This window comes from Onychomys torridus, chromosome 3 (genome assembly GCF_903995425.1).
Source record: "Onychomys torridus chromosome 3, mOncTor1.1, whole genome shotgun sequence".
NCBI classification, from domain to species: domain Eukaryota; kingdom Metazoa; phylum Chordata; class Mammalia; order Rodentia; family Cricetidae; genus Onychomys; species Onychomys torridus.
Genome location: NC_050445.1, coordinates 41,987,744 through 42,001,762, shown reverse-complemented (window position 1 = coordinate 42,001,762; position 14,019 = coordinate 41,987,744).

The following is a 14,019-nucleotide window of genomic DNA, read 5'->3' as shown; positions in this document are numbered from 1 at the left end:
GTAAAGGAGAGCCATCAATGGAACAGCTGATTTTTTTCAATGCATACATAATACAATTTAAAAGCAAGAACATCTATGATAGGCGTTCTATACATTCTGAAGGCCATAGATGCCATCTAGACTACTACACCCAGCAAAATTATAGTAGGAGAAATAAAAACCTTCCATGATTAAAACATTGAAGGAATTTATGCCCACTAAGCCAGCTCTACAAAGGATACTGGAAAGAATAGATCAGTCTAAAGAGACAGATACAAGATGGTATTGGAAACAGTCCTAGAACAGTTAATCAAAAGAAGTCTAAGAAAAATACACAAAACAACAAAATGATAGGAATTAACATGTTATTCAATAACTCTTAATGGCCTCAATCCTCAGGGGAGACAAAGGAGACAAAAAACACAGACTAACAGATTGGATTGGAATATAGAAGTCATCTTTTAGCTCCCAAGAAACAGATTTCATATTGATAATAAGCACCCACCTTGAGGTAAAATAAAGTTGAGTAAAGGGTGTTCCAAGCAAATGGAATTCAATATCTGGCAAGGTTGACTTCAAACCAAAACTAGTCAGAAGAAATAAGGAAGGTCACTTCATACTCATTTAAGGAAAAAAAAAGAAAATATTAAAATTCAAACCACAGATGAGCCAAACACAAGCACTTAATACTATTAGATCTAAAAATCATATATTATGTCAAAGCCAGTGATAGTGATTTCAATAACACACTCTTACCAATAGGTCATCTGGGAGAAAATTAAAAGAAACATTGAAGTTAAATGACATAAATCAAGTAGGTCTAACAGACATCAAGAAATGTCCACCCAAATGCTAAAGAATACATATTCTTTTCAGCAGCCCATGGAACTTTCTCAAAGTTGACAAAACTATTATGATACAAAACAAGTCTCAACAAATGTAGGAAAGTTGAAATAACTTTCATTCTATCTGATCACAATGAAATAAAAATAAATAGCAGCAGCAATAGAAAGCACCAAAATTTAAGGAAATGAATATTCTACTGAATGAATATTGGGTCAAGGATTTTTTTAATCAAAAATTTTCATACAATATATTTGATCATGGTTTCCCTTCCACCAACTCCTCCCACGTCATCCCCATCTCCCCACCCACCCAACTCCACTCCCTTTCTTCCTCCTTCCTCCTCCTCTCCCCCCACAAAAAACAAAACTAAAGAAAAGAAACATGTACACACGGACAGACAGACAGACAGACAGACAGACACACACACACACACACACACACACACACACACACACACACAACATAAAAACACAAAATTGGAAACCATAATATATAAGCAACAGGCAAGTAAGACAAGAAATGCCCAAACAAGGGAGTATGAGGTAGAAAGTCTACAAAAATACCAATGAATTCATTTTGTGTTGGCCACTACTGATGAGCATGGGCCAACCTTTAGGTGAGACTCCATTGGATGGCAACCCATGTCCACTTCCCCCTCTCAGAGTTAGGACCTCATCTTGTTAGAACCTGTATAGACCCTATACATGCTTCCACAGGCTCTGTGAGTTCATATGTATATCTTTCCTGTTGTGTCTGGAAGACACCATTTCCCCTCTGGTTGTTATACTCTTTCTGCCTCCTCTTCGACATAGCCCTGAGGGGAGTGACTGGATGAAGACCTCCCACTTAGGACTGAGTGTTCCAAAGTCCCTTACTCTCTGCACTTTATTCAGTTGTGGGTCCCTATATTTCCATCTACTTCAAGGAGAAGCTTTTCTACGAGTGCCTGAATGAGGCTCCAATCTATGGATATAGCAGAATGTCATTTTATCCTATCACTATGTTCCTTTAGCAGAACAGTAATACTTGGTTTTCCCCTAGGCCTATGCCCTATCCAATCTCAGGATCTAGGCCACACAGTACAGGCATGGGCTCCATCTCATAAAGTGAGCCCTAAATCAAGAGAGTGGTTGGTTACTCCTACAAATTTGTGTCATTATTGCACTAGCATGTCTTGCAGTCAGGTAACTAGTGTAGATAATCAGGTTTGTACCTTGGTTGATGGTTACCTTTCTCCTCTGGTGTGCAGAATAACTTCAAGTATCATGAACACTAGTCAGGAGAGGTAAACTTCTAGATAGGCATCAGTTTAACTTCTCTGTGTTAGGCAAGATATATGTTATTAGAAGGAAATTTTTAAGTTCCTAAAATTGAGATCTCAAATTAATAATGATGCATTTGAAGACCTTTTTTAAAAAAGAACAAGCACAAAAATATGTAGAAGGGAAGATATAATTTATTGGACTGAATTTTTTTTAAAAAATCAAAGAATTTTTGAAACAAATTGTGTCTTAGATAAAATTAAGAAAGTTGACAGAACTTTAGCCAAAGTAACCAAAAGAAAGAAAAGATCCAAGATAATAAAATTAGAAAAGAGAGAGATTACAAAACCATTACTCTCACCCCTGAACTATGGAAATTTCACCTGAAAGGGACAAATTACAACAGACACTGAGGAATTACAAAGACTCATAAGGATACACTTAAAAATCTATATTCTGCCAGGCGGTGGTGGTGCATGCCTTTAATCCCAGCACTGGGGAGGCAGAGCCAGGTGGATCTCTGTGAGTTCAAGGCCAGCCTGGTCTACCAAGTGAGTTCCAGGAAAGGCGCAAAGCTACACAGAGAAACCCTGTCTCAAGAAAATCAAAAAAAATCTATATTCTACTAAACTGAAAAATCTAAAAGAAGTGGATAGATTTATAGATGTATATGACCTAAGTTAAAGATTAAATGAGTAAAAAATATTAACAAAATGGAGCAGTATTTTAAAATTTCTCAACTAAGAAAAAAAGACCAAGGCTGGATGAAGTCAGCACAGAGTTACCAGATTTTTCATAGATTAATATACACAAATAATCCACCAATTATTTCATACAATAAAAAAGGAAGAAACATTCCAAATTATCTTCACAAAACAAGTATTGTCCTGATAGCCCACCAGATAAAGACTCCTCCCCCAAAAAAATATAAGCCAAATATCTTTAATGATCACAGTAACAAAAATTCTCAATAAAATACATCAAAAAGATCATCTACCACAACTCAGCTTCATCACAGATGCAGGGTTCAACATGTAATACAACAAATGTAATTCATCACATAACATGACTAATGGACACAAACCACATGTTCATCTCATTAAATACAGTAAAGGCCTAGAACAAAATACATCATCCTTCCATGATAAAAAGAATTTAGAGATATAGAGGACACAACATAATAAAGGCAATATACAACAAGCCCACAACCAACAGCATCAAAATGGAGAAAAAGTATTTCCACTAAAATCAGGAACAAAACAAGGATGTCTCTTCTCCCCACTCCAGTTCAATATGGCACATGAAGTTTTAGCTAAAGCAATAAGCCAAATGAAAGATATAAAGGGGGTACAAGTAGGAAAGTAAGAAGTCAACATATTTTTATTTGCTGATGTTATTCTGTACATTAAAGACTCTACCAGAAAACTCTCACAGCTGAGAAACACATCCACCAAAGTAACTGTATAAAAATTAGCAAACAATGGGGGCTAGAGAGATGGCTCAGTGGTTAAGAGCACTGGATGTTCTTCCAGAGGTCCTGAGTTCAATTCCCAGCACCCACATGGTGGCTCCTAACCATCTGCAATGAAATCTGGTGCCCTCTTCTGGCCTGCAGACATATGTACAGGCAGAACACTGTATACATGATAAATAAATCTTAAAAAAAAAAAAAATTATCAAACAAGCCAGGTGGTGAGGTGCATGATTTAATCCCAGCACTGGGGAGGCAGAGCCAGGCGGATCTCTGTGAGTTCGAGGCCAGCCTGGTCCACAGAGTGAGATCCAGGACAGGCACCAAAATGACACAGAGAAACCCTGTCTCCAAAAAAAAAAAAAAAAAAAGCAAGCAAACAAAAGTCATTAGGCTTTCTATATACAAACTATAAATAATAAAGAAATCAGGGAAACAATTCCATGTACAATAGCTTCCAAAAAAGAAATACCTTCGAAAAAAATCTTACCAAAGAAGTATACAACTTTAAAGCATTGATGAAAGAAAATGAAGACACCAGAAAATGGAAAGATCTCCCATGCTCATGGATTGGTAAAATTTATTTTGTGAAAAGTGGAACCTACAGATTCAACATCCCCATCAAAATTCCAATGCAATTCTTCACAGAAATTGAAAAAATATCCTGAAATTTTGGAATCCAAAAGATTCAGGATGGCCAAATCAATTCTGAACAGTAAAATCATTCTTGGAAGTATCACTGTCCCTTATTTCAAGTTATACAATAGAGTAATAGTAATGAAAATCTAATATTGGCATAAAAGCAGACACAAAGATCAATAGAATAGAATTAAGGACCCAGATACAAAACCACACACCTAAAGCCATCTGATTTTTGATAAAGAGGCCACAAATACACATTAAAAAGAAAAGAGCTTCAACAAATAGATGTGGTCAAACAGGATAACTACATGTAGAAGAATGAAACTAGATCCTTCTCACCCTGGAACTCAATTCTAAATAGATAAGGACTGCAACTTAAGACATAGGCAACATAAATCTGATGAGAAAGTGGGGAATTCACTTAAACTTACTGGCATTGGAAGTGACTTCCTGAACAGGACTCCAGTATCACAGGCATTGAGACCAACAACAGACAAATGGAACTTCATGGAACTAAGACCTTCTTATATCAAAGGGCACTATCATTTAAGTGAAGTTACAACATAAAGAATGGGGAAATCTTTACCAGCTACACAATTGGGAAAAGGTTAGTATCTAGAATATGAAAATTAAAAAATCCTTAAATATCAAGAAAACAAACCAAGTAAGAAATGGGGCATGGCCAAGCAATGGTGAAGCATGTCTTTAATTTCAGCACTCAGGAAGCAGAGGCAAGTGGATCTCCGAGTTCAAGCCAGCCTGGTCTATAGAGTGAGTTCCAGGACAGCCAAGGCTACACAGAGAAACCCTGTCTTGAAAAACCAAAAGAAAGAAATGGGATATGGAACTAAACAGGACTCTTAAAAGAAGAAAAAGTAATAACAGAAATCTTATTTTGAAAGTTCAATATCCTTAGCCATCAGAAAATACAAATTAAAACCACTTTGACTCTCCTGCCAGGAAAGCAGATAGGTTAACTGCAGATCTTCACCTGTTCCTCCTCTCCTCCAAATCCAGTTCCCCAGTCTCATTTCCAACTCTAGCAGATTGTCTGCTGAAGCCTCCCCGTCTTCTGTGACACCATCTCCAGTGGACCGTGTAGATCTTAATCTCAAAGCTCCCTCCCCATTCATCCCATTATCCAAGCTGCTAACTCCAGCAGACATTCCCTAGGAACCTTACACCCAGGCCTGCCAGAGAAGCAGGGAGGACAGTGAAGAAGGTAGGCAAGCATCAGATCTTCACTCGACCACCTCTCCTCCAAACCCAGTCATCCAGTTTTATCCCCAGCTCTACAACAGACTACCTGTCATGGTCTCTCTTTACTCTGCCCTCATCACAGGGGACTAAGAAGGGCCTGATGGAACATCCTGCTTTCCTCCTTCCTGTGGATCCACCTCAGTCCTCCCCTTCTAGCCCATACCCATTCCTAAGCATCAGATCTCAATACCTAGAAATATATGTTGCTCAGAACACTGAGAGGCAACAAATAGAAGGATCACAGAATTCCTACCAGACAACACACAGCCACCACACTTTCCTAAGAACCAGAGAGGGAAACAAAAAACAAAGAACAAAACCATCCACCCAACAAAGACAAGACCAGATATCACACCTACAATCACAGTTATCCCAAACCCAGATACCTAGAGACAAGCCTAAAAACACAATAACAGCCAGGACATTCTGTCTCCACTAGAGCCCAGCAACCCTACCACAGTATGTCCTAGAATTGCAACATACCAGAAGGACAAAACAAAGACCTTAAAATAGCCTTTATGAATACTATAAAGGTCTGTAAAGAGAAAATGAATAAACACCTTAAAGAAATCTTTGGAAACACAGTGTAAGGAAATAGTCCAAGACCTGAAAGTGAAAATAGGATCAATAAATGGAAATGAAAACTTGAGGAACTCAAACAGGAATCTCAGAGGCAAGCGCCCAAACAGAATAGAAGAGGTAAGAGAGAGAATCTCAGGTATTGAAAACACAATGGAAGAAATGGATACCATGGTCAAAGAAAATGTTAAATCAAAATTTTAAAAAATGTTGTCACAAAATATCTAGAAAGTCTGGGACACTAGGAAAGATCAAATCTATGAATAATAGGAATAGAGGAAGAAGAAACCAAAGGCAAAGAGCCAGAAAATTGTTTAAAAAAAAATCATGGAAGACAATTTCCCCAACCTAAAGAAGGACATGCCTGTAAGGTACAGGAAGCATACAGAACACCAAATAGACTGGTTCAGAAAAGAAATTGTCCTCAACACATAGTGACCAAAGCATTAAACTTACATAACAATATTAAAAGCTACAAGGGAAAAAGACCAAGTAACATTATAAAGGCAGACCTATTAGAATAACACCTGACTTCTCAATGGAGACTCTAAAAGCAAGAAGGGCCTAAAATGATGTGTTTAAGACCCTGAAAGACCACAGATGCCAGCCTAGACTAATATACCCAGCTAAACTTTCAATAACAATAAAAGGAGAACACAAAGACATTCTGTGATAAAACCAAATATAAGCAATACCTATCTACAAGCCCAGTCCTAAAGAAGATGCTAGAAGGAAAGTGCTGACCTGAAAAAGTTTACTCACACTCAAGAAAACACAAGGAATAAATAACCCAGACCAGCAAATCAAAAGAGGTAACACACACACACACACACACACACACACACACACACACACACACCAAAACAAATAAGAATCAACAAATACCATTCTATATCTCTCAATAGAGATGGTCTCAATTACCTCAGTAAAAAGACACAGCCTAACAAAATTGGTGTGAAAACAGGAACTATTCTTATGCTACACCTAACATGAAGGATAGAAATCATCTCATTGAAAAAGATATTCCAAGAAAATAGACCTAAGAAACAAGCTGATTTAGCCATTTTAATTCCTGATAAAATAGACTTCAAGCTAAAACTAATCATAACAGTTAGGGAAGAATGTTGCATACACATTCAAGGAAAAATTCACCAAGATGACTCACCTGGAACTCTCTCTGTAGACCAGGCTAGCCTTGAACTCACAGAGATCTGCCTCCTGAGTGCTGGGATTAAAGGCCTGTGCCATCACTGTTCAGCATGAAACTGCAACTCTTAACATGTATGTATCAAACACAAGGGCATTCAAGTTTATAAAACAACAATACTACATCTTAAATCATGTATTGACCCTCATACATTGATAGTGGGAGACTTCAATACCCCACTCTCACTAATAAGCAGGTCATCCAGACAAAAGCTAAACAGAGAAATGCTGGAGGTAACTGACATTATAAACCAAATTGACCTAACAGATATCTACAGAACATTTTACAAAAACACAAAATAAAATACCTTCATCTCAGCACTTCTTGGAACTTTCTACAAAATTAACTGCATACAAACCAAGTCTCAACACATAAAAGAAAACAGAAATAACACACACACTTCATCCTATCTGACCACCATGAATAAAAGCTAGATATAAACAAAAACAGAAAGCTTACAAACTCATGGAAACTGAAAAACTCTATACTGAATTAAAAACAGGTCAAGGCAGAAATTAAAGACTAGAACTGAATGAAAATTAATGCCAACATACTCAAACTTAAAGAACAAAGTAAAGGTAATTCTAAGAGGCAAGTTCATAGGATTAAGTGCCCACATAAAAAAGTCAGAGAACTCATACTAACAGCACACATGAAAGCTTGAGAATAAAAAGAAATCATACCCAATGGAGTAAATGGAAATAATCAAACTGAGGGCTGAAATCAATAAAATAGAAACAAAATAATCAATGAAAATTAGGAGTTGGTTCTTTAAAAAAATAAGATTAACAAACCCTTATCCAAATTAACTAAAAGGCAGAGAGAGAATATCCAAATTAACAAAATTAGAAATGAAGAAGGGGAACACAGCAACAGACACTGAGGAAATTCATAGACTCATAAGTACATGCTTTAAAAATCTGTACTCCACCAAATTGAAAAATCTAAAAGAAATGGATAATTTTCTCAATACATACCACTTACCAAAATTAAATCAAGATCACATAAGCAAATTCAAGAAACTTGTAACACTCCGTGAAAGATAAACAGTCATTAAAAGTCTTCTAGTCAAAAAACAAACAAAAAAGCCCAGAGACAAATGGTTTTAGCACAAAATTCTACTAGACTTTTAAAGAAGAGTTAATGCCAATACCCCTCAAATTATTCCACAAAATAGAAACAGAAAGGACATTACCAAATTTGTTTTATGGGGCCAAGGTTACCCTAATACCCAAATCGTATAGAGACCCAAGGAAGAAAGAGAAATACAGGCCCTTATGAACTAGATGCAAAAATACTCAATAAAATATTTGCAAACCAAATGCAAGAACACTTCATAAAGTTCATTCACCATTATCAAGTAGGCATTATCCCTGAGAGTCAGGGATAGTTCAACATAAACAAATGTATTCCACCATATAAATAAACTGAAAGACAAAAAACACATGATGAGGAAAAGGCCTTTTGCAAAATCAACACCCCTTTATAATAAAAGCCCTAGAGATATTGATGCAAGGGACAATCTTCAATGTAGTAAAGGCAGTTTATAATCAACATCAAATTAAATTCTGCTAAAATCAGGAACAAGACAAGATTATCGATTCTTTCCATGCCTACTCAATACAGTACTTGAAATCTTAACTAGAACAATAAGACAATAAGACAAGTAAATGAAATCAAGCATGGGGGGGATGGAAAGTAAGATGTCAAAGTATCCTTATTTGTAGATGATAAGATGGTATACATTAAATGACCCTTAAAATTCCACTAGGAAATTGCTACAGCTGATAAATACTTTCAGCAAAGTATCTGGATACAAAATTAACTCACAAAAATCAGTAGCCCTCCTATATACACACAATGAACTGAGAAATCAAGGAAACACCTTTCACAATAGACTCAAGTAATATAAATATTATGACCAAGAAACTTAAAGACTTATATGATTTAAAAAAAAAAACTTTTAAGACATTGAAGAAAGAAATAGAAGAAGACATTAGAAAATGGGAAGATCTCTCATGCTCAGTAATAGGAGCAATATACTAAAAATGGTGATCCTGCCAAAAGCAATCTACATATTCAACACAATCATTATCAAAATTCCAACACAGTTCTTCACAGATTGAGAAAGTATAATTTTCTGCTTCATATGCAAACACCAAAAATCCAGGTGTTTGAAAAAATCCTGAATAATAAAGAAACTTCTAGAGGTATCACCATCCTCAATTTCAAGTTGTACTACAAAGTTAAAATAATAAAAACAGCATGGCATTGGCATTAAAAACAGACATGTTGATGAATAGAATCTAACTGAAGACTAAGACACAAATCAACACACCTATGAACACCTAGTTTTTTGTTTTTTGTTTTTTTTAATAAAGAAGCCAGGCATATACACTGGAAAAAAAGACAGCATCTTTAACAATTGGTGCTGATCAAATTGAAAGTCTGCATGTAGAAGAATGCAAATACATCTATACTTATCACCCTGTATAAAACTCAACTCAAATGGGTCTCAACTTAAGGCCCAATATACTGAATCTGATAGAAGATAAAGTGGGAGATAGCTTTGAACTCATTGGCACAAGGACAGGACTTTCTGAACAGAACACCATAGGCAGTAAGATAAACAATTAAAAATTAGACCTCATGAAACTGAAAAGCTTGTACATGGCAAAGGACACCATCATTCAGACAAAGCAGCAACCTGCAGAATGGGGAAAGATTTTTTACTAACTGTACATCTGATAGAGAGCTAATGTTCAAAATATATAAAGAGCTCAAAAAACTAGATATCAAGAAAATAAATAATTTTTAAAAGGGCACAGATCTAAGCAGGGTATTCTCAAAAGAGGAAAGACATGTGGCTGAGAAACACTTAAAGAATTGTTCAAAATCCTTAGCCATACAAATCAAAACTACCATGAGATTTCACTTACACTTATCAAAATGGCTAAGATCAACAAAGTTAATGATAGTTCATGCTGGCAAGGATGTGGAGTAAGAGGAACATTCATTCACTGCTGGTGGGACTGCAAAGCTACTGTGAAAATTAGTTGGTGGTTCTACAAGAAGCTAGAATTAGATCTACCTTAAAGATTCAGCTATACCACTGTTGGGTATATACCCAAAGAACACTTCATCCTACCACAGAGGCACTTGTTCAACTGTGTTCATCACTGCTCTAATAGCCAGAAATTGGAAATAACATAGATGTTCCTTAACAGGTGAATGAATTAAAAAAAAGTGATGGGTTTACACAATGCAACATTACTCAGTTATTAAAAAATGAAATTTGGCCAGGTGATGGTGGCGCATCCCTTTAATCCCAGCACTTGGGAGGCAGAGCCAGGTGGATCTCTGTGATTTTGAGGCCAGCCTGATCTACAGAGCAAGATTCAGGACAGGCACCAAAACTACACAGAGAAACCCTGTCTGAAAAAACAAAAAAATTGCAGTAAACTAATGGACTTAAAAAAAATCATCCTAAATGAGGTAACTCCACACAGAAAGAAAAATATGTTATGTATTTACTTATATGTAGAAATTGGCTGTTAAATCAGTGATAAACAAGTTATAATCCATAAAACCACAGAGATTATGTACAGAGTAAGGGAGTAGGGGACAGATAGATCTTCCTAGGGAAGATAAATAGAACAGGTTTTTCTAGATGGATAGGGAAGGGATTGGAATGGGAGAATCAAGTGAGGAGGAGGAAGAAAGAGGGGATAAGGGAGAGAGTATAGAGAGACAGCTGAAATTAAGGGCCATTTCTGGGGTATTATGGTAACCTAACATAGTAGAACCTATCTAAAATATATTCATATATGAAGGCAATCTAAATAAAATCACCAAATGGTGGAGGTGACAGAGCCCCAACTGGCCATCTTTTGTCCCCACATGAAGTTTTCAGAACTGAGAATGTGTTACATCTAATTGAATTGTTGGCCAAATGGGTCCCATGAGATTCCCCCAAACAACCCAGGCTGATGTCAATCAAGCCTATAGGTTACTCTCCACAAATTGATGGCCAGGCCTTATTGTTGAAGACACCGATACACAACTCATTGGACATGGAGAAGTCAATCTGGTACTTACATAAAGCATTCATGCTACATTCTAGCAGAAAGGAACTCTGCACACTTATAGAAAATAAACATGAACACCAATCAGCCACAAATTTTTTGATCTAAAATAGTGTCCTGCCTATAAGATATGTTAAAGCAATGATTTCACAAAGCTTGTGGGAATAACCAACCAACGTCTGATTGGATTTAAGACCCGCTCCATGAGGTAGAACCCATACCCATCACTGCTTGGGTGACTAAGAATATGAGAAAAGGTAGGCCAGGGATCTAGGGGGAAACCAAATATTACTGTTCTGCTAAAGAGACATAGCCATAAAATGACATTTTGCTATACTCATAGATGACTGCCTTAAGCAGCTATGACCAATGAAATTTCCACAAGTAGATGGGTGTAGGGTCTTAGCCCACCTGAATGGGGATGGAGTGGGTCCAAGGAAAGGTAAGTGCACCACCACTCACTCGTTCCCCAGCTACCCTTTTGTCCCAGAGACAATCAGACACTGAAGGGAGTCAAGTCAAGCAGGAACTCATTTATTATTAAGCAGTAAGCATCTTTTAAAGCAGAAAACTGCAGAACCCTAGGAGGGGGTGGAAGGAACCAACCAGTCATTTTAAAGGTCACCCTATACTCATTCCTTTGTCCACAATGTTTATGTGTTGACATCATCTTGTCTTATATTTGTATTCAATCTAATCTCAGCATAAACAACTTGGGCTCCACCTGTCAAACTTCCTCTTGGTGCCATCATTGCAGCCCATGTGCCCCACAGATGGGACAAACACAGAGACCTGTAGACAGACAATATATGTAGAGAGAGATCTTGGAACACTCAACCCTAAAATGTATGTCTCCATCAAATCATTTCCCTCGGGGTTCAGGGAACTCTGTTGAAGAGTTGGAAAGAGTGAAAAGTGCTAGAGGAAATGGAGGACACCAAGGAAATTTGGCCCTCTAACTCACATGATCAATGCATGTAAGAGCTCACAGACAGAGGACACATGACCTGCACAGGTCTGCCCCAAATTAGGTTCTAGAGCTAAAAGGAGAAGTGAACACATGCCTCCATTTCTAACCCAGAGGCTATGTTCAATTGATAACCACTTACAAATGAAAAGTTAGTTTTCTCCAAGGGAGTGACACGGGGAAACAAACCACTCTTAGGGGTAGGCTGCATGGCCAGCTGTAAAAGACCAGTAGAAAAGGCACTCAATGGCACCTTTGGAGGTTCCTTGTCTCATAATGGTGTGTTAGAGCTTTTTTCTTATCTTTTTATTTTATTTATATATATTATTTTTTCTCCTTTTTTAACCTACAGGTCATTTGTGTATACATTATAGCTTCCAGTTTAGTGTTTCTGTGGGATTGCTGAGTGTGTGAATAAGTGGATCTCTGAGTCTATATCTTTCTTGGGCCTTTTCTTGCCTTCTTTTCCTTCTGCTTGTTTTTGGCCTATTCTAGTGTGTTAGTTTTTGTTTTATCTTATTATATTTTCTTTTATTATTATCCCTTAGAAGCATATTTGTTTTCTAGTGAGAGACATAAAGGGGTTGCATCCAGGTGGAAGGGGATGTAGGGGGTAACTGGAAAGTATAGAGGGAGGGAAACCATAAGCAGGAGCTATTCTGTGAGAAAAAAAAATCTATTTTCAATAAAATAAAACAGTAAATAAATAAATATACTTTGAGATTTCATCTAACCCCAGTCAGGATGTCTAAAATTAAAAGAAAAAAATGGCAACGAAGCTGCTATTGATATGGAAAAGGGGTAATACTGCACTTTGGGTAGGAATGTAATTGTTGCAGCCACTATATAACTCAATGTGGGTGTTCCTCAAAAAGCTAGAAGATCTACCAAGTGATTTAACTATAACACTCTTGGCATATATATCCAAAGGACTCTATGTCCTACTATGCAGATACTTGTTCATCCATGTTCACTGATGCTCTATTCACAGTAGCCAGGAAATGGAAACAGCCTCGTTGTCCATCAACTTATGAATGTATAATAAAAGTGCGTAAATTTAGACAATGGAATGTTACTTAGCTGTTAAGAAAAATGAAGGAGGGAATAGGGAATAATGGAGCAAGAAGAAATAAGTGGGATGTAGGGTGGCAGTACAGGGTAAAGAAGAAAATGTGAGGAGGGATAACTAACACCAAGGACCTTTGAAATACCATATATAAACCTACTACTGTAGAAACTTCCCAAAATATAAACATATACATATATGAAAAGAATTTAAATGGAGTAACACCATAACAAGGAGTATAATACCCCTCCTAAACACTATAAGCTATCAAATTAAAAGTTCAATGCCAGAAATGAGTTACCTCCTTTAGAGTTGTTGGTCTGTGGGGTCTATAACTCATACATTACAGGTCATTGCTCTTGGTTGCCTCCCAGAACTTGACAGTAAGACCCTATTGATAAAGACACCACATACTTGAGTCATACAGTGTGAAGAAAGCAAGCTGGTACTGACCTAGAAGCTTTATCTCTACTGGCCAGCTTTCAGTGATAGATAGTATTGTGCATGCCACCAGGGGGAAAAAATAATCATCACTCTTACCTACCTGTCAACTCTGAAAGCTACTGTAACAACTTCCCTGGAAAAAGAGGCCCTCTGATGCAATAGTGGCATGAATAATATGGGAGTAAGCAGCTATTTTCAGATATATTTAAGG